The following is a 21166-nucleotide window of genomic DNA, read 5'->3' as shown; positions in this document are numbered from 1 at the left end:
TCTATGAGCTTGGTTTTTTTGTTGTTCTTGTCGTTCTTTTTAAATTCCACGTATAAATGAGATCATATGGTATTTGCCTTTCTCTTTCTGACTTATTTCACTTAGCATTATGCCCTCAAGTGTATAATGTCATCCATGTTGGTATGAATGGCAAAATTTCATTCTTTTTTTATGGCTGAATAATATTCCATATTATTATGGTATATTGTATATATATACCACATTTTCTTTACCCATTCATCCATCGATGGGCACTTAGGTTGCTTCCATGTCCTGGCTATCGAAAATAATCCTGCAGTGAACATAGGGTACATATATCTTTTCAAATTAGTGTTTTTGTTTTCTTCAGATAAATACCCAGAAGTGGAATTGCTGGATCATATAGTAGTTCTATTATTAATTTTTTAAGGAACATCCACAGTGTTTTGCATAGCGACTGCACCAATTTACATTCCTACCAACAGTGCACAAGGGTTCCCTTTCCTCCACATCCTCACCAACACTTGCTATTTCTTGTCTTTTTGATAATAACCATTCTAACAGATGCTACATGACATCTCATTGTGGTTTTGATTTGCATATCTTTGACAATTAATGATATTAAGCACCTTTTCATGTACCTATTGGCCATCTGTATGTCTTCTTTGGAAAAATGTCTATTCAGATTCTCTGCCCATTTTTTAATTGGGTTGTTTGTTTTTTTGCTATTGAGTTCTATGAGTTCTTATATATTTTGGATATTAACCTTTATCAAATATATGGTTTACAAATATTTTCTCCCATTCCGTAGGTTACCTTTTCATTTTGCTGATGGTTTCCTTTGCTGGGCAGAAGGCTTTTGGTTTGATGTAGTCCCACTTGTTTATTTTTGCTTTTGTTGTCTTTGCCTTTGGAGTCAGATCCAAAAATTCATCACCAAAACCAATGTCAAAGAGCTCACTACCTATGTTTTCTTCTAAGAGTTTTATAGTTTCTTATATTCAAGTCTTTAATCCATTTTGAGTTGATTTTTGTGTATTGTGTAAGATAATAGTCTAGTTTCCTTCTTTTGCATGTGGCCGTCCAATTTTCCAAGCATCATTTATCGAAGAGATTGTCCTTTGCCTTCTATTCTTATTCCTACTCTCTTTCTTTATGTATAGTTTTTCACTTTGGAATAAGAAACATTAAAGCAAATCAATAAAAACCAGGTTCATATAGCTTTACTTTTTTTGTTGTTTATTTTAGAGATTTATTTTTCATAAAAAATATTCTATGAATGGTAATACGTCTTAGATTTCAAAATTTTCATCTATTTCTTTTCTGTCCTGGTAAGAAGAGCTATCTTATTCACTTACATGATATAAAGTGATTTCAGCTTTTGTGACTGCAGCCCAGTGTTTTCAAAGGACTTTAATCACCACATACTTTTAATGAAATCAAAGACTAGATGTGCAGAGGTGAGTCCCTGAGAACACGGGATGTATTACTCATGCACCTGATCTGCTGTATCTACATGTTTGAGGAAAGGGGAAGAATGCCCTGATTGGTTGCCTAACTTAGGCCACTGTGTTTTACTACTTAGATCTGTACTTAAATAGACGCCTGGAATGGATACTTTGGCACCAATATCCTGTGGGTAGTAATGCCATACAAGCCATTTCTGGATTTTACTCTCTTTAGAACTCATTGAAGCCTCAAATTCCTCAGAGCTGCTTTGCTTCATGTACTGAGTACATGATACATGGCACATTACCTATAGAATGATGGGCCGATTTATGGGTTTATGATTTTGTTTAATAATCTATCATCACTAACTGTCAGAGATAAAGGTTTAATGTGGTTCTATGACGTCCTGCTGTCCCTCTCTCTTTGCTTTTAGGATCCAAAAAAAATTTTGACTATTTTTCTTTTTCCTTTCTTTCATTTAATTTTCCTTATTGTAACCTCATATGCATTAGTTGTGGTTAACTAATCAAACTCTATTATTTCTTTGCTTACACAGTGTGAAACTAAGGCATCCAGCTTACCTAATTTTCTCCTTCATTATAAACAAAAACAAGAAGCTCAATTACAAAAAGAAAAGAACCCATCATGCCTCTTCCCAGGTGTCTACATTTGTTAGAAGAGATTGTTTGTAACCGAACTGGGAGAGAGAGATGAAAACACACATTTTAGGATGATTTGGTGGGGGACTTAGTGCAAGTGTGACCATCTCTTGCTAGAGAGTATACTAGAGATCATAACTGTTCATTAGTGGTTGGTTCTGAGTAATTAAAAGATTAATTAGCAGAAGGAGTAGGAATGTGTTCAAATTCCAGTGAAGAAAAATCACACAAATAAATAAATATGTTCTGATGAATAAACGAACACGTTTATGCTTTACTGTGTCTAAATTTCAATGACAAGTTCTGCGGATAGTCACCAAGCATTTGTTAATATAGATTATATTCAAAACAAAAAGCTTTGTATTGTATTCAATACAAAAGATTGTAATCAAAGTGAAAGAGCTGCCAAGTAGTTCGTTCTGCGTTGTAAAGCATGGCATCGGACATATCCCCGTAGGACCTGGTATGGAAAGGCAGCATCAGTTTCATTACCATGCCTGTCAGACCTCTTTATCTGTCCCTTATCAGTCTACCTAAGTCTAGCCCAGAGAGGAATTACTAAATTATCAGCCTGTGGGAAAGTGCTACAGATTTTTCTTTCTCTTCTCTTGTTTTGCTTCAAGCCATGTGAGAGGGCTGGGCACTTCAAGAGATCCACTCACAGAGATTGAGAGTATGTGAAGAAGGTGTGAGTTACATCTGAATTATAGGCTGGATGTTTGCCTATGCAGTGGACTTATTAATCTCCCCACGTGCCTATTTGAAAACAGATGTGGAAAGAGCAAGAGTAGTGGGGAGAGGGTTGAGTATTAGGGAAGTCACACCTCCACTGTTTAATAGATAGAGGATGATGATCTTTCCATGGACCAAGCACACGAAAGGGGACCAGGCTTCAGCCATGTTGCCAGAAGCAAAAAGGTTGCAGAATGTATCACTGAGTGAGGGTGGATTGGATGAGGTCACCCTGGGTAGATTGTCTACATCAAGGAACTGGATGTCCTCTTCAGGGCTTCCTGAGGAACTCACACATACTCTCGGTGTGAGGGAGCAAGCCCTTGAAAGTCTGTGACAGAGAGCATCAACAGTCGAGGAGGACCAGCAGCAGCACCAATGAAGTCAGAGACATTTTCCCCCTTTCCTCCTATCTTTTCCAAGACTCCACACCTGTGGGGGAGAAAGAGACACCAGAAGAGGGAAGGGGAGAAGTGAAGAATTGAAAGCACTGACAGGTGCCTATCGGCTAGGGGAGGAATGGAGCATTAAACTACATTTGAGGGTTAAGTTTTAGATTGTATTTGATTTTACTGGACTGGCTTGCTTTATACCTGAAATTGGCTGTAAAGCTGTAAGTTTTGCCTGAAAAAGGGGAAGGAAAGGGGGATTTGATACAATACATTTAGGAGCAAAGATTGGAGATAAACAAAAAAGCTTTCCATGTCTGTGTTCTGTTGAGTCAGACCATTCAATACACCCCTGAGGAACTGGATCATTTTTTCCTGCCCACTTCTCTGTCTTCATCTTCTCCGTGCTCTCCTGAATTCAGATCACTTTAGTTCCACAGACACCAAGGTATCTCCTACCTTAGGACTTGCTGTTCCCTCTGCCTGGAAGGTTCTTTCCGAGATCTTCACAAGACTGGCTGCAGCTCAAATATCCCTCCCTCAGAGAGGTGTTTCCTGATTGTCCCGTCTAATGTTGCTCCCCTCCCTTATTGAGTTACTTTATCCCATCCCCTTGTTTATTTCTTTCATAGTATTTATACCATCTCTAACTATTTTAATTATTTATTTGTTTACTTGTTTATTGGCATTGAATCACTCTATTTTATCTCTGTATATCCTAGTGCCTGAGATATAACCACTCAATAAACATGTATTGATGAACGAGTGAAACAAGCCTCAATAATTCAAGAGAACCTTAAGGTTACTGGTAAATAGTAAAAATTGCCATGTCACTCTCTTCCAAATGTAAACTGGTGATGTCACTCTCTCTCAAATGTAAACTGGTGGCTCCTGACAGAAATTAATTAGGGCTCTACCCCAAGGCCTTTCACTGTAGGGAAAGAGATGCTTCAATCAGCTCTGTTTTCCTTGTGGCAAAATCATTCACTTTAGAAAACAAAATGCAATAATAATTTGTATTTACTATGTATCAAGTGCTTTAAACTTTTACTCATTTACTTTTTAAAACTCTTTAAGGTCAGTATTGCCATTTTATAGATCCAGAATCTAAGGGTTCCAATGGGTACGGGGCTAGAAATTCATTGTGCCAACATTGATCCAAGTCTTTTTGGCTCTGAAGTCCATGGTCTCCCCGGAATGTCATATTACTTCCCATGTTAAAACACTCAGGCCACTGGCAATAACATACATAAACATCTCTGGTGGCTTTATGGAGTTGAGATGCCTCTAACTCACTGTTTATGACTTTGGCTACCGAATCGGGGGCTTATCATAACAAAGTATTGGATTTGTTTGTTTTTTATCTTGTTTTGCAGTATTGTTTGGACAGAACCCTAAAGGCCAAAAGTGTAGATTTGTCTTCCCCTAATTGTCTGAGACAAAAATTGTCTGTGCAAGTGATTTACTGGGAAGCATTTCAGGAGACACTAGTAAGGGCCTGGGAGAGATAGGACATAGCAGGGGAGAAGCCAAGCCAGGAGCTAGCCTCAGGTCAAGTCTTGCGGAGAGTTCAGCTGATTCCTGTAGGGGAATTTTTGAGCAGAAGCCACACCTCAGTGTTGTCTTGACCTGGGGCAAAGAGATGGGCTTCCATATTCTCCTGCCAGTCATTGGCTGGGGGAGGGGGGCGGGGAGGTGCAGATGTAAACTTGCAGGCACTCGGGCTCTCTGCTCCTGCAGCCTAGTGTGCCAGGACTCAGGGGGCCCCCAGCAGAAGATAGTCCTGTGTACAGGCCTTTGGAGGCAAAAGCACACCAGAGCCTGAGGAAGGGGTGTAGAGACAGCAGAAGGGATCCCAGGGATCTGGGATCTGAGTGAAGCACCAACCAGTGCCCATTATACAGATCATAACTGTCTTATTTTAAAAGAAAATTAAATAAATTCCTCTTGTACCAGGAAAAATTGAAAGCTTATGATTTGCCATGACTGGGCTATTTAATTTAAGCTCCAGTGATAATTCATCTCAGCTGAGTATTTTGAAATGAAGACGTTGGGTGACATGGTGCTTGCCAAGCTGGCTTAAATGGCATATGGTTCTAGTTGAGGCACGGGGTCTTAAGTAGCAAGGCATCAGAAAATGCATCATCACCAACTCACACGCGTTGACTGCACTCTGACTGTATCTTTACTGTTTCCTCAGCCCTAAACCTCAGCACATTATTGCTTCAGAGGCCAAATGCTCTTGAGGCAATCTATGGGATGCCTCTCTTTCTAGTCTCTTTTTATAGCTTGAGAACCTGTATAGTCCTTTCATGAGTCCCAATTCAGCTTCATTTCTGTTCTGCAGTTTTCTGATCCTCTCCAGCAATTTCTTCCTTTGACATGCTGGCATAACCTTTGGCTCTCTCATTCCTCAGCTCTCCCTCTCCTGTGTCCGTGTAGGTGTTTAAATGACCATTGTACCCTTATTTTTAGTGAAAGAACTTAAAATGGCAACATGGATAGTGCAACAACTGACCTTTATATCTTTATATTCTTTCCTAAATCCAATACTTTCATTTTTCCTTTTGAGTTTAAACTATACTTTAATAATTTCAGTTTAATTTGCTTTTTATTTTTGTTACAGGTTAAATTAATTTAACAGACAATAGGAAAACCTAAAATAAGCTTATGTACAGTGGAATCCAATTCATGGTTATTTGCCAGAGGTGAGTTCAATTTATAGTTATTCACCAGAAGTGATTTTTTTATCTCAAAAAAAGAGATAAGCATTACGTTCTAAATATTTTCATATATATTTTACAAATTATCAATTAATAAATGCTAAATGAACTTGTCATAATGTTAAATATACTACTATGATGGTTAATTTTATGTGTCAACTTGGCTGAGCCACAGTGCCCAGATATTTGGTCAAATATTCTGGACGTTTCTGTGAGGGTGTTTTTTGAATGTGATTAACTTTTAAATCAGTGGACTTTAAACTTTAAGAGTCCTGCTCCATAATGTGGATGGGCCTCATCTAAACAGTTGAAGGCCTTAATTTTAAAAAAGACTGACATCCCCTGAGCAAGAAGGAATTCTGTCAGCAGACTGCCTTTGAACTGAGACTGTCCCTGGGTCACCAGCCATCCTACCCTGCAGATTTTGGACTTGCACCTCCACTATCACATAAGCCAATTCTTTAACATAAATCTATTTATCTATCTATCTATCTACCTATCTTTCTATCTATCTATCTATACACATCTTGCTGATTCTGCTTCTCTGGAAAACCCTGACTAATACAATACTTTAAATTACTCTGTTAAAACCCATCCTTTTAAAAGGGGAAAAAAATAAGAGCTTAGTCACCAACAAAATTATTTTAGAAATGATAAATGTTGAGTGTGGTCTGTTTTTTGATGATCTACAAACAAACACACACACATTAAAACAAAATAGTGAGAAAGACCAGTCCCCACCCTGTTTAGCCGTGACTGTTGACTGAGTTTTATTCTGTGTCACTGTTCAGCTCTCTCAGCAGTGAACAGGCCATAGACCATTTGTCCTACTTCTGAAAAAGTCTTTAAGTTGATTTTTTTTCTCAAATTCAAGTATAGGCTTTTTCTAAAGAAAATAATTACAAATATCCAGTGTTGAACTATAATTTTTTCAATGAAAATAGTATTTAGGTATGAGCAAAAGAGAAATAAATTCTTTTATTTTGTTCACTGATGTGTCCTAGCACCTAGATTAGTGCCTGGCATATATTAACTAGAGCCATGGGAAATGAATGGATGAATGCTTATGGTTCTTATAGAACTATAGAATTCAAAGCATATTTCAATATTAGATACATTAAAAAATCCAAAAAACTAAAATATTTAATAATATTAATTTAATGTCATGTGTGATATAGTTTTACTAAAATTTAATTTCTACTTTCAGCACAAATATGGCACTATTATTATCTTTCAAAAGTGTTTGGCTTCACCATTTCTGTTAAAAGCATATGACGATTCAATTTTACTCCAGATTTTTCTCCTGCAAAATCTTTATTCACGTGGTGTTCTTGGGCCTTTGGTTTGTGCCAATGCATTATTTTTATATAAATACGTCCAGTGGTGTGCTGGTAAATGTTTAAGTACCAGCTCTCTGGAAAAAAAAATTGCATATACACACACATATGTATGTATGTATATATGTGTGTGTGTGTGTGTATATATATATATACATAGGTTTATTTATTATAAAGTTTAATGATATGAAGGATGTGTAGCACACATTTATTGTTAATTTCATATAGCCAATTGGCATATCTTTCCATTTATTTGTGTTCTTCAATTTCTTTCATCAATGTCTTATAGTTTTCAGTGTACAGATCTTTCACCTCCTTGGTTAAATTTATTCCTAAGTATTTTATTGTTTTTGAGGCTGTTGTAAATGGAATTGTTTTCTTTATTTCTCTTTCAGGTAGTTTGTTGTTAGTGTATAGAAACACAACTGATTTTTTTTGCTGATTCTATATTCTGCATTTTACAGAATTGGTTTATTAGTTCTAAAAGCCTCTCTTCCTGGGTAGCTTGAGCTTCCTTATACTGCGGTGAGCTCAGAGTAGTCAGACTTCATACATGATGGCTAGCTTCCCATGAGCAAATCCTCCAAGGAGTAAGGTGCAAGGCTTCTTTGCCCTGGGCTTCGAAGTCCCTCAGCATCACTTCAGCTGCATTCTACTAGTTAAAGAGAGAGAGCAGGGAGGGAACTATACAGGGATGTGAATAATGGGAGGTGTGGTTCATTAGGAGGCCATATTTGGAAACTAGCTACCAAGGATATGAATTTCTCACTATATTTTGACAGGTTGGGCCTATAACTAATGTCAAGTTAAAAAGGGAGATTTAGTGAAAAACAAGCCCTAAATTAATAGAATAAGTATATTCAGCTTAGTAACACAACTTACCTAATGACTTTCTATCGTCCTTGTAACCATTTCGTGTTCCAAGTTGGTCCATGCAAAGTGTTTTCAGGGAATTAAGCAGTCTAGATCCAGGAATCCAGACATTTCAGAGCTGGAAGTGACCCTAGAGGTTTTTATCCCCTCTTCACACTTTATAGACGAGGAAACTAGGGCCCAGAGAAGTTAGAGTGACATATTTACAGTAATTAATACAAGTAGTTTGTTGCAGAACCATGAATATTACTCAAGACTCTTTCAATGTTCTTTATGTTTCATTTTATTGTGAATCAGCCTTTTTGGGTAATAGTGTGTCCCCTATGGGAAGATGCTTAAATTTGTGTGATTTAGTAACGTGGGAAGTGGTGGTAGGTGGGAGAATTTATTATTTAGTAAATAAGGTATGAGTCTAATCCTTTTTTTTTTAAACTATTTGCAATGGTTTTTATGATCTGCCCTTTAGAAATATTGTATGCATTGCTTCATTTCACTTTGTGATATGGTTCCGGAAATGAAATAAAGTTTTAATGCATTGTTTATTGTTGAATAATGTGTTTGAAACAGGGACCAACCTGTTTCAAAATACTGAGGCTAGAAGCTACTTAGGAATGACTTTGGGTCTCTGCTCATGGTCTTTTACTGGGTGTTAGAAGTGCCAGGGGAACATAGAGAGGCTTGATTCAGGGGATGAGAAATAATTGGAACATACTAAACGTGATTCTTCTAAGAAATCTGTTCTGTTTTTTGAAATACTGATCTCTGTTAATTTCTTCTAGAACTTTCCTAGGAGGTATGATGTGGATGATATGGAGGATGAGTGGGCACTAAGTGAGTTCCAGGGTTGTCTGGAGTTCAGATGCCATTTAGTGGTGGATCCCAGATTCAAAGCTTGAAGGGTGTTGAGCCATTGAGCTCAACTACTCATCAAGAATGAGGTCATTCTGGCAGCAGATAATCCTATCTGATTACTAGAAGCAGTTGTGGGCCAATGGCACCAGCAATGCTTGCTGGAGCCTAATTCTTGGGAGCTTCTGTGCTCAAGAGGAAAATCATATGCTTCGTCCTACTCTTGCCTACTATAATAAGAAAAATTATATTGCTTACCTCATAGGATTCTTCTGAGGATGAGTTTCAATGCATAAATGACTTAGAAAAGCTTCTGGCATTTAATAAGCCCTCAACAAATCTTAGCTACTTTTATTATTCTGCCATAAGGAGGCTTCTGTTCTTTTTTTCTTATATTCTCTAATACTTATTTTCTTTCAAAGCTTGTGAAAATAGCATAACAAGAATTACAATGATAAAATTTAAAAGAAAAATTCCTGATATGTTGAATCCAACTTCAAAAGAGAGAACAGAAGAAATAAAACTAAACCGTATTTGTTTCCTCGGAATCACTAACACACTAACAAGCTAGTGTAGTCGTTGGCTATTATGAGGTTGACCTGAGAAGCACTGATGAGCCATAAATAAACTTCATGAATGGCACTTTATGACAGCTTCTGAACAGCATAACCTATTTCCTGTGGTCTGTAGCTACCGTAATCCGGAAGGATCTAGACTAACAAAACTCATAAGACAAATGGTAACATTGAACCAGAAACTCTTGGCAAACTTTAACAGAGTTGATTCTTACTGAAGTTCTTACTGAAGTCAGTTAAAACGCCGTTGTCATACCAGGGCATCTATCATAGGACAGGCACTACCTGGTTTTGAATTTGTTTTTAGAGAAGGTTTATAGATGGGAATATTGAATTTATACATTCTTATTCCTCTCTGGATATATTATATACAATTATAGTAATTTCTAAGGTCACATTATAGTTAAGACACTATATCTGAAATGGGGCATTTTTGAGAATAATAGGAGACGCCATTAATGATTATGCCAGGATCACAGACCTAGAGCATCCCAGAACTTACAGTCATCCTGACTGTGGTCACCAAGAAACATCAAATCCATTCTCAGCAGAAGGAAGATGTTAAAGCTTGTGAGATGGTTCCTCTCGTGGCTCTTGTTTGAAGGCTGCTCTGGTTTAGTTCTCTGTTTTCCTAAGTGTCTGAACATTTAGATACCTCTGGCAATGACTGGCTGCCTAACACTAGATAAGTACAGTTCTTGCTATTGGGTGTGGGTTAAAAAAATAAAAGATCATAGCAGCTCTATAGAGTTCAAAGTTAAAGACACTTTTCTCTAAAGGAAAATAAATAGTACAGGAAGGGCATCCTTCATCTTCAATTGTAATGAAGAACCTAGAAGCTATACCTATGTGTGTACTGATACCAGGCCAAAGAGACATTCAAAGTGAGCCTCACGATAAGGGGGAAATCAAGTTAGAAGTTTTTCCCCAGAATTCTTCTGTGATGTGGCATTGATAGCACACAATTACTTTTATTTTATTATTCCAAATCCCCCTGGATCCTTCTAGGATGCTTCAATTTAAAAATAGTAACTTCTGGAACAGTTTACATGGTTTGGCTCCCATGGACTGTCATGGGTAGTACAGAGCTCCAGAAAGATGTCAATATTTCTCTTACATCAGAAATTATTTCAACTTCTTGGGGTCAGAGACTAGCTGCATTGTTGCAGTTTTATGAGGCTGCAACTTCTCTGCATGTTTTATGCTCCTCTTTTTAATTTTTGAAAGGCAGATTCTCTAGCTAATGCTATTCCATACCCTACATGTTGAATCTTCATTTTTCTCTTTTCACTATTTCAAACAGGGTGATGTTTCTCTACACTACACAAGTGACCTTGAAATGGAGGCAGTGATCACAGGAGGCTTTAGATCCTGTGCATTTTCCCCTATTTAGACCAAGAAATCTGGTCCTGGAATGCATTGGCTTAGTGAAGTTTCCCTGGGGCTTTGGACCACGCTACTTTGGATTTCCTGCATTCTTTCTCTTTCAGCTATGTGAGTGTGTGTGTGCATGTGTGTGTGTGTTCTGTGCACATTGAATATAGCATAAAACCAAGTTTTCTGGAGAGAACAGTGCAAAGAATGCATCTCTCTGGAGAAAGGAAGTCTGGATAAATGATCCCTCAGGTTTTCCAGATGCATTATTGTCTTTTACTCTTTCCGTTTGTTGAAAAATTTACTTCCTAATAAATTACCTCTAATGAAACCTTTATCTGAAATTAGCTGCAGCATGGGCATTTAAAAAAACTTCTCTGTATGGAATTCTTTTTGGAAGCCCATTAAAAAGCAGAATGAGGGGCCGGCCCAGTGGTGCAAGTGGTTGGGTGCGCGCACTCCACTGCGGTGGCCCAGGGTGTGCCAGTTCGGATCCCAGGCGTGCAACGACGCACTGCTTGGCAGGCCATGCTGTGGCGGTGTCCCATATAAAGTGGAGGAAGATGGGCACGGATGTTAGCCCAGGGCCAGTCTTCCTCAGCAAAAAAAAAAGGAGAGGATTGGCGGATGTTAGCACAGGGCTGATCTCCTCACAAAAAAAAAAAAAAACAGAATGATAATTACATGATCTCTAAATGACTCCTAAACCCTGGGTCGAATCTACTTTCCTCTGTATCCAGCAGTTTGAATGTTTAGAGTCAGGTAAAGGCAACACGAGAGAATGATTAGCATGGGTGGACTTTCGGACATGGAAAGGTCTTTTAGACCCAGAGAAATAGAACAACAAAGTGGGAAAGAGCCCTGGCTCTGAGTGGGGCCTTCCTGAGTTTGAATTCCTAGATCTGCACTTCCTAGGGCTACCTTGGGCGTATTGCTTAGATTCTCTGGGTCACAGTTTCCTCATCTGTACAGTTGGGATACTGATACCTAATTCACAAATGAAATAAAGGCATAAAGCTTTTAATGCAGTACCTGACACATTAAGGCATGCAATAAGTAAAAAGCACATTTCCTCAGGTATAACACCAACCAGTACAGGGGTGCAGTCTGACCTTGCAGTACTTCTCAACTCAGTTTTCTTCTGCTTCTTTTCCTTTCCTAGTACTAAGAAAAACAAACCTTTACACCACAATTCAAATGAAATCTCTTGAAAGTTTGAGAATCATTTAAATCAATAACCTTTGTTGTTCTTTTTCAACACTTGCTCATAATGTTTATACCCTTCAAATAGTTAGGATAGCCTTATTAAATAAAATACAATCCCCTCCCAAAAACCACTACACACATATAGAATTGCATAAATCAACAGAATGCCTATTTTCATTACCAGGAAGCTTGCATACTGCTGTCAGTACATTTTTTTTTTTTTTTGGTGAGGAAGGTTAGCCCTGAGCTAACATCTGTTGCTAATCCTCCTCTTTTTGCTGAGGAAGATTGGCCCTGGGCTGACATCCACACCCATCTTCCTCTACTTTATATGTGGGATGCCTGCCACAGCATGGCTTGATAAGTGGTGCGTAGGTCCATACCCAGGATCCAAGCCTGCAAACTCCAGGCCACTGAAGCAGAGTGTGTGAACTTAACCACTACGCCACCAGGCCAACCCACTCTCAGTATCTTTAAAGTTCATATTTAATGTCCTGCATCATTGATTTATTATAAATACCATTAATATAATTTAGTTTAACTCAATAATAACAGCTTGCATAGAATGCTATGTGGTAAGCATTATGCTAAGTGCAACATGAGGATTGGGATTTACAACCCTATTCCTTATTATATTGCCCAATTAATAGGTGAGAAAACTGAATCTAAAAGAGATCAAATAACACAACCAATAATTAAGAGAACTGGCGTCTGGTTGGCGTTGGCTTTAGAATATTCCCAGTGCTGATAAGGCCACTATACCAGTCTGCCTAGATATTGTGATTTATGGTGAACACCAGCTTTCAATCTGGTGGTCTAGGATTTTAGTAGCTGTAAATAGGCAGTGAGTGCCTACCTGACCAGCCCCCAATTAAAAACCTTGGGATCCAAGTCTCACACATGCTTCCCTGGGCAGAAACACTGCAGACAATGTGGCCACATTTCACTGCTGTGAGCTGTGTGTAGCTCGAGGGGTTGAGGAAAGCATAGGAAACCTCCAGACTCTACCTGACATGTCTTTATCCCCCACTGATCTACCTGTGTAGCTTTGCTGTGTTGCTGTAATATATCTTAGCTATGAGTACAACCATACGCTGAGATCTGTGAGTCCTTCTAGGGAAATACCAAATGTGTGGGTGGTCGTGGACTGCTGAAGCAAGTGGTGTCTGAAGTGCTGACATAGGTGTTGATGTGACTACTGGGGAGATACATTATCCATCAGTCAAGGAACTTCCTTTAAATTATCTTCCTGAAACCTGCAAAGGTGTTAGTAGGGTGAGGTTGCAGCTCTTCTAGAAGTTCCAGTTCCAATGCCTCATCTTGGATCAGTCTATGGAGTATAATATGTACTTTGTAAAATATATGCATACAGACACACAATGGTTAGAAAATATGCTAATATGTTCAATATTTGTCTTTTTTTTTTTAGTGTTCCGTGGTTTCTTGTTGTTTCATAGCAAAATGCCCAGCACCAAACATAATTGCAAATATTCAGCAGTGCAAAAAAGGAGATAGGAGCTTAGTACAAATGGGAGGCATGATTTTTTAAAATAAATACTTAGAACTAGTATCCTACAAATATACGTACACTAGGTCTTTGTAGCTGATCTGCCTCACTTTTGGGCCCACAATTTTGGTCAGAATTCTCCTCCCCCAACATAATCAATACATAGAATCAGGGTGCCAATGGTCAAATGTGTTCACAGTGAGTTCCTTTTCTAGAGCTTTCCCTAGCCCTCTACAGACAATTGTCTTCTTAAATAAGATTTTAGATGTTTTTATTTTCTTCTTTGCATTTCCCTCTTATTTTCAAAACCATACACATTGTGTATATGTCGTTTTTACAATAAGAAAACCTGACATTTAATGACCAGTATTATAACATTTTGAATATACCAGAGGATCACAACTACATTTGCTTGTATCTACAAGATTGTGAGAGGATGAACAAGAAAAGTAACAAACAAAATCTTTGGGTTATAAAATTGTGAAAAACCTTTTCTCACTTTCTGCTTTTCTGTTTTTCACAATTTTCACAAACATTACTTTCATAATGAAAAATCTTATATTGATATTATTTATTATGAAAGCTTGAAATCTATTGGGACCTTGTGAAGATCAAGCACATTTATCAAAATATTTCCTTTTGGGAAGAAGTTTCCAAGACCCTGTGTCCAAGAACATGTGGACATTAGTGTGGAAGGAGGTCGGGGTGAAGTCCCATGCCCCACAGAGAAGGTGGCTAATGCTGTCCACACCACAGCATGTGAACATCCAAGTGCTCTTTTTAGTGCGTGGTTTTAGGATTAGTTTTATTGACAAAGTATCAAAGTCAAGCTGTTTGGTAAAGACAGAAGCATTTTCAGTCACTAACAAACTACTTTTATTTTGTAGAATTTTATAATAGAATTTTAGGAAATATTCTAATTAATATTTCTTTTCCAAGATAAAGAGGTGTAAGCTCAAAGAGATTAAATGCTTTTTCCCAAAGAATAATGAAGGAGTGGCAGGATCAGCCTAGCATCCCTTTTGCCTGGATCCTATGTCAGTGCTCCGAGTGCTATGTCTAATTATGCTTAAAGTAACACTCTTCACTAACAAAGTGCCAAGTTCTGGCTTAGCAATCTTTTCTAGACGTTACAGACCCCGTACAGTAAAGTAATTATTCTATTTGCTTCTAGTTGCTCAAAGGAATTAGGTTTGTCAAATCATCTGAACTAATTTCATTCTTTTTGCTGCAAGTCACAATGAATAGTTAATACTGTCCCTCAAGCCTGAAAATACTGAAGCTGGATGCCTCAAGAAAATAGGGATGGAACGTGAATCTGAGAAATAATTAACAGATTTTACAAAAGGAGGTCAAAGTATTGGCTGGGCAGCTGCTCTGTAATATGAGTTGTTGGAGTAAAGCATAGTGAGTATCTTTCCTGTGAACCCCAGTTATTCCCAGCAGCCCTGGGTTCAGCTTTGCAGGTGTTCTGTTTGCAAAACTGTTTTTTGCACAGTGCAAGCTGCCAATGCCCACATTATTGACGATGTTTCAGGAAAAGAATAAATGCTCTCTGTAGTGGGATTTGTGACAAATGATTTTTAATGATTTTTCAAATTACAATTGAATCAGAAAACCATAATTTGACTTGTCTGTTGAGTAAATATTAAATGAATTACACTAAACCTATCTCCACATTTTCTGAAACTCGAGAGTCAGTTTCAAACATATTTCCTATTTTGTCCTTATTCTGGATATAGGGAATTTAAGTGGCAGATTCCCTGGAACTGGGCTCTCTTTTCCACTTCACCTCCTCCCTCTCCCACCACGATTTGTTAACTATTTAAGCATTTAATAGCCATTCTGAACATAGATTCTTTAATTTCCAACTTCCAAAGAGCCTGCAAAAGAAAAAGAAAAAAAAAGAAAGAAAAGAAATTAAACAGTTAAATGAGGCTTTTAGGAATCCATAAAGTTAGAATTTTAGTATAAAAGAAAAAGGAAAGACACTTGAGTGGGTTATTGACTATGCTTTCCTCAGATACGTGAACTAAATCACAAACACATCTTTGCTATCTGGGATGAAATTATGTCCTTGTAAATTCACAAAAAAGCAATTCATAATTTTTTTCTGTCCTGCAGGGAAAGATTTGCCCTGAGCTGTTGCCAATCTTCTTCTTTTTTTTTTTTTTTTTTACCTCCCCAAAGCCCCAGTGCATAGTTGCATATCCTAGTTGTAAGTCATTCTAGTTCTTCTATGTGAGCTGCCGCCACAGCCTGGCAACTGACAGACAGGTGGTGTGGTTCCGCGCCCAGGAAATGAACCTGGGTCACCGAAGCAGTGAGCGCTGAACTTTAACCACTAGGCCATCAGGGCTGGCTCCATAGAATATTTTTAAGTTTCTAGATTAGATGGCAGCTGAGTAAAGATAATAGTAAGTAGGCACTGCCATGAAGCTTGAAAATTAACTTGGTTTTAATTGTGAATGCAAAAGTCTTCCCAGGCACTATGTCGCACGCAGTATGCCTGGCCTCTCCCAGGCTGGAGAGGCTCAGTTTTCGTCCTAGGTAGGAATCGCATAGAATTCTGTGCACATGTTCACCTCCTACTTTTGTGAAAACAGACCTAGAAGCCCAGCAGCTGCCTGTTTTTCCCGTGTGCAAGATTCAGCTTGGTGCGATGTCATGAGACTGATTTGTTTATTTGTTTTGAGTTTAAAAGAAACATATCAGGATTTATACATTCAGATGAATCATAGAATCATTAAAGTTAAAACTAGAAAGTAACATCCTGAGGTCACTTACCTTAAAGCCCTCATTTGTCACTGCTATCTGGCCTCCCTCTTTATATCTAAAATAATTGACAGTGGTGACATCCAATAATATTTAATTTCTAATTTGGGATATCTCTTTTTCCATAAAGGTACTAGAATGCAGCAAGCATGTCAAATTTCTCAGCACTTAAAGAATTTTGAAGAATGATCTCAATTTTTCCCCTTCCACATGTAACTAATATAAATTACATCTTGGAAATGGAATGGCCATGTTTTGAGTCACCATGTTCTCTTATTAAATCCATCCATTTTCCTAATGTTCTATGGAAAATAGTCAAGAAGTCTCCTAGGCTGGTAAGGCAGGATTTTCCAAGTTTTCTTTTATACATGTTCCATAAGGGTTGGCTTTCTTCCTTATAAATTGTAGGACTGAGGCTTATTCTAGTACACTGAAAGTGCGGGGGGCGGGGGGGTGGTTGGGTGGGAGAAACTGATTGTAAATATTAATCTACTCTTTATTGAGTAGTACACTACTCAAATATGATTTGAAATTTCTGTTGACTTTTATTGCATTTTGGCTTTTGACTCAATTTGTTTCAATAGAAATACTCTGGGGTCAGTCAAATCACCTCATTTTTACCTTGATCTGGACCTTTAAATACACTTTCACAACCTTTATAAAAATATACCATGAGAGTCCAAATGGACAGCAATAACATTCTGATAGAGGATATTTCTGTATTTAAAAGACTAAGTTGGAGATGAGTCCTAACATTCCCCTTTCTAAGGCTTGCTATAGTTTCAGACAAAATGGCCACTAGCTGCTCCAGCAGACCAGAAGAGAAGCATCATCTTCATGTGAATAATGTGATCCTATTTTCACATTCCAGGAGTGTCCATAAAAATCAAGACTGATACAGTTTAAAATTTGCACATAAACTATTAAGGCAAACTAAAGGATTCTATTTTTAGTTTATGTCACTGTTTTAGAAAATAACTCTTGAGAGCTGTCTATATTAATTAGTGACTAGCCAAATAATAGTGGCTTAAACATGATGGAAGCCTATTTCTTGTTCACAGTAATAGTCAGGAGGCAGGTAGTCCAGGGCTGGTCTGGTCACTTGGTTCCATGAGATCATCCGGAGACCAGCCTCCACCCATTATTTCTATCTCCCTTCCTGCTTGTGGTGCCCATCCTCATGGTAAATGACAGATCCAGGCTTTATACCATCAGTCAAGCATCAGGATGAGAGAAGGATAGAAGTGGCATGGCCTCTACTTTAAGGACAAATCCAGAAGGGGTCCGTTTCTATTATGGTCTGCTGTATAAAACATAGTCACATGGCAACATTCAACAGAACAGGAGGCTGGGAAATTTAGTTCTTATTCTGATAGCCAGGAGGCAGCAGAAATCAAGGGTTCTATTCCTATAAGGGCAAAGGAGGCAATGGTTCTTGGGGGAGCAACTAGCAGTCTCACTGAAACTGTCTGATTGTTAGAGTCACTTTGGGAACTTAAAAAACATGTAGTCCTGGGCCTTGCCCCTGGAGATTCTGATTCAGTAGGTCTGGTTTAGGCTCATTGGCCAAATTATTCCCAAGCTGTATCTCAGTGATAAGGTAAATCACCAGAAAGTTACATGTCAGTAGAATTGCCTTTGCAGAAACCTATTATGCTCTCAGCTTTCAAAGGGAGAGATAATAAATAGCTGTATGTAAGGCCTCTCTGCTCTTTTTTGCATTAGAACTTTCGCCAAGGATATTATGCATTATGTTGTTCAGTCCTTCTGATGTAAAGATCCTTGTGACTAATTTCTTTCAGCACTCAAACCCAGGTAAATAAGTTTAGATTTCTTCTCCTAAAAATTTATTCTGCTTTACTAGACAGTTGGATGCATGTAATCTACTGAATTTTTCTCTTTGCCTTAGCTATAGAAAGAAAAGAGCTTTGTTTTACATTCACCTGTTGTAGCTTTGCTTAAGTATTTGCGTGGGTAATTTCTTTTGTCCTCTATTTCTCTTAAATATATCCGATATTATTGGATTTTGGTCTTTCTTTTTCTGTGCATCTTTTATATGTTTCCTCAAATTAAAATTAGATTTAGATGAGACATATAAATAATAAAAATAGGAGTTTCTAAACTGTACATTGAGAATAATGACAATAACATTTATTTTTTGAGTACTTACTTTGTGTGAAGCACTATCCTAAGCATTTTATAACATCAGCCTGTATAACACCAGCCTGTATAATCCAAATAAATCCTGGGTCCAAAGTGATTCAGTTTCTACACAGTGTAACCTTCAAAGAAACATATTCCAGCCAATAAATGGGATTAAACATGGGACCCAACTTTTACTTAGATCTCTCAAAAAATGAATATTAACAGAAATACAGCCAATTAAACACAGCAAAAGTTCCTTAAATACCACCTTCTTCTCAAATCTCTTGTATCCCTTAGAGTTCAGCAGTTGCCAAATTTCCAAAACATCCAGCCAAGGTGGGTTGTTTTTTCTTTTCCTCATTCCTATGTAACACTTTGCATCATCTCCCTGTGAGACAGGACAGAACTTCCTCTCCCACATGTTGTTGGCTAAGAGATGACACTCTAGGATGGCTGGAGGACTAGGCAACTCCATGCTCTCTGGTTCTTCCTCTCTTCACACAGAGAGAATTTTGTGGAATTCTCTGAACGCACTGATCCCCTTTCAATGCATTCTCCCCCTGGTTACACTTTTTTTTTTTTTTCCTTTTTTTTTGGTGGGGGGGAGAAGATTAGCCCTGAGCTAACATCCGTTGCCAATCCTCTTCTTTTTACTGAGGAAGATTGGCCCTGGACTAACATCTACGCCCATCTTCCTCTACTTTTTACTGGACGTTGCCACAGCATGGCTTGACAAGCAATGCGTCAGTGTGCGCCTGGGATCCAAACCTGCGAACCCCAGGCCACCACAGCAGAGCATGCCCCTTAACCGCTACGCCACTGGCCCCCCCTACCCGTCCTCCCCACCACCACCCCCACCCAGTTATGCTTTTGCAGTATCTCTATTTTTATGAAAAGACACTGAGGTTTTATAAAATTAATCAACTTTTCCAAACTTCAAAGTCACCCAGCTAAGAATCAAGATATTGAAGTCAAGTGAATACTGTACTAAGGAGTGTAATTCAAAATCTATATGCCTAGACACTCTATTCTCTTGTTGCACTTTATATGGCTGGGATGATGGCACCGTTATTCTTTCATAGTTTGAAAGCACTTCCAATATTATCTTTTAGAAAAAGTGTTATCTCTGTCAAATTACTTATCACATTTTATTTAATTGCTTATTTTTGCTCCTATCTGCCACTGCACTCACTGTAAACTTAGTGAGATCATTTTTGTCCATTCACTACTAATTATCAGCAGTATATGCAGTATTTTGTACAGAGTAGGCAAAACAATAAATATTCATTGAATCACTGGCTGGATGACTGGATAACAAGAGTGAGCTACCTTTCTCTATGACCATGGAATTTTTCTGTCATCAATAATTTACCCATCTCTATAATCTCAAGGCTTTTTTGAAGATTTTCATAAAAATCTCAGAGATCTTTGGTATATTGTAGTGAGTTAGCTTTCTTTCATGGCTCATAAATTGCTTCTGAAGGAAATTTCTGAAGGATAATTCAAAAAAATGTTTTGAGCGGTGGCAACATTATATGTTCTGTTGTGACGTTGTGGGAAAATATCCAGAATTTAGAACCAGAAAACTAAGGTATGAATCCCAGCTGTGAACAGTCTTGGGTAAGAATAGTAAACAATTTAAACTTCAAATTTCTCATTTTAGGGGCCGGCCCTGTGGCTTGGTGGTTAAGTGCGTGTGATCCGCTACTGGCGGCCCCAGTTTGGATCCCGGGCTCGGACGGACACATCGCTTGTCCTACCATGCTGGAGGCGGTGTCCCACATACAGCAATTAGAAGGTTGTGCAACTATGACATACAACTATCTACTGGGGCTTTGGGGAAAAAAAGGAGGAGGATTGGCAATAGATGTTAGCTCAGGGCCAGTCTTCCTCACAAAAAAAAAAAAATTCTCATTTTAAATTGGAAACACTACTTGCTGTAATTAATAGTTTATTTGTTATTATCAAATGGGAGATGATGTATGTGAAACTCCTTTGAAAAATCCCAATATGTTATTATTATGTAAACTATTAAATTTCCAATTTATTTGTTAAAATATCACGAATAATAACCATATGATCTTTGGGTACAAAAGTACACATGAGTGCCCCATCTGTGTTTTTGCTTTTTTTGCTTTAAAATCTCAGAAGAAAAGAATGGATGGGGCTTTATTTTTAACTTTCTCCATTTATCTTTGAACAATAGCTATGCCTATTATCAAGTGTATTTCCATTGATGAGCTCATAAACTAAACAATATACCCATCACATCCCACATTTCACAGAGTATTATACCATCTGGACTTTTAGAAATATGGCTTGATAATGTTGTTCTGTAGTATTATATAGGAGTTTTTTTAAATAAAATATTAATTTCCCCAAACAATTAGCAAAGTAAAAATCATTTTCTAATTCCTCACTTTTGCAAAAGTAAAATTTGAACAAGAAACAAAATGTAATATCTCCATTTTGGTAAAATTAAACAGTTACAGATCTTTCTGTTCTTTTCTGGTCTCTGTTCTTTTCTGGTCTTATCAAGGATATTAAAAATCATGTATCAAAGCTTTATCATGATAAAACATATTTAATTAAGT

The 21166-nt window shown here is 37.8% G+C and overlaps 1 long non-coding RNA gene across 1 annotated transcript in view; it reads left to right on the top strand.

Moving 5' to 3' along the window:
- The window catches only part of LOC147917277 (uncharacterized), an 81953-nt gene that overhangs the window by 34199 nt on the left and 26588 nt on the right, over positions 1–21166 (top strand). The window contains exon 3 of the long non-coding RNA XR_015552080.1: positions 5835–5916. This is a non-coding gene — a long non-coding RNA (uncharacterized LOC147917277). The remainder of the gene's footprint in view (positions 1–5834; positions 5917–21166) is intronic.

Source organism: Ceratotherium simum, chromosome 4, assembly GCF_057802395.1.
Source record: "Ceratotherium simum simum isolate JZ-2026a chromosome 4, ASM5780239v1, whole genome shotgun sequence".
In the NCBI taxonomy this organism is placed as follows: Eukaryota; Metazoa; Chordata; class Mammalia; order Perissodactyla; family Rhinocerotidae; genus Ceratotherium; species Ceratotherium simum.
Note: the sequence above shows the minus strand (reverse complement) of the source record. Positions and strands in the feature narration are given on the sequence as shown.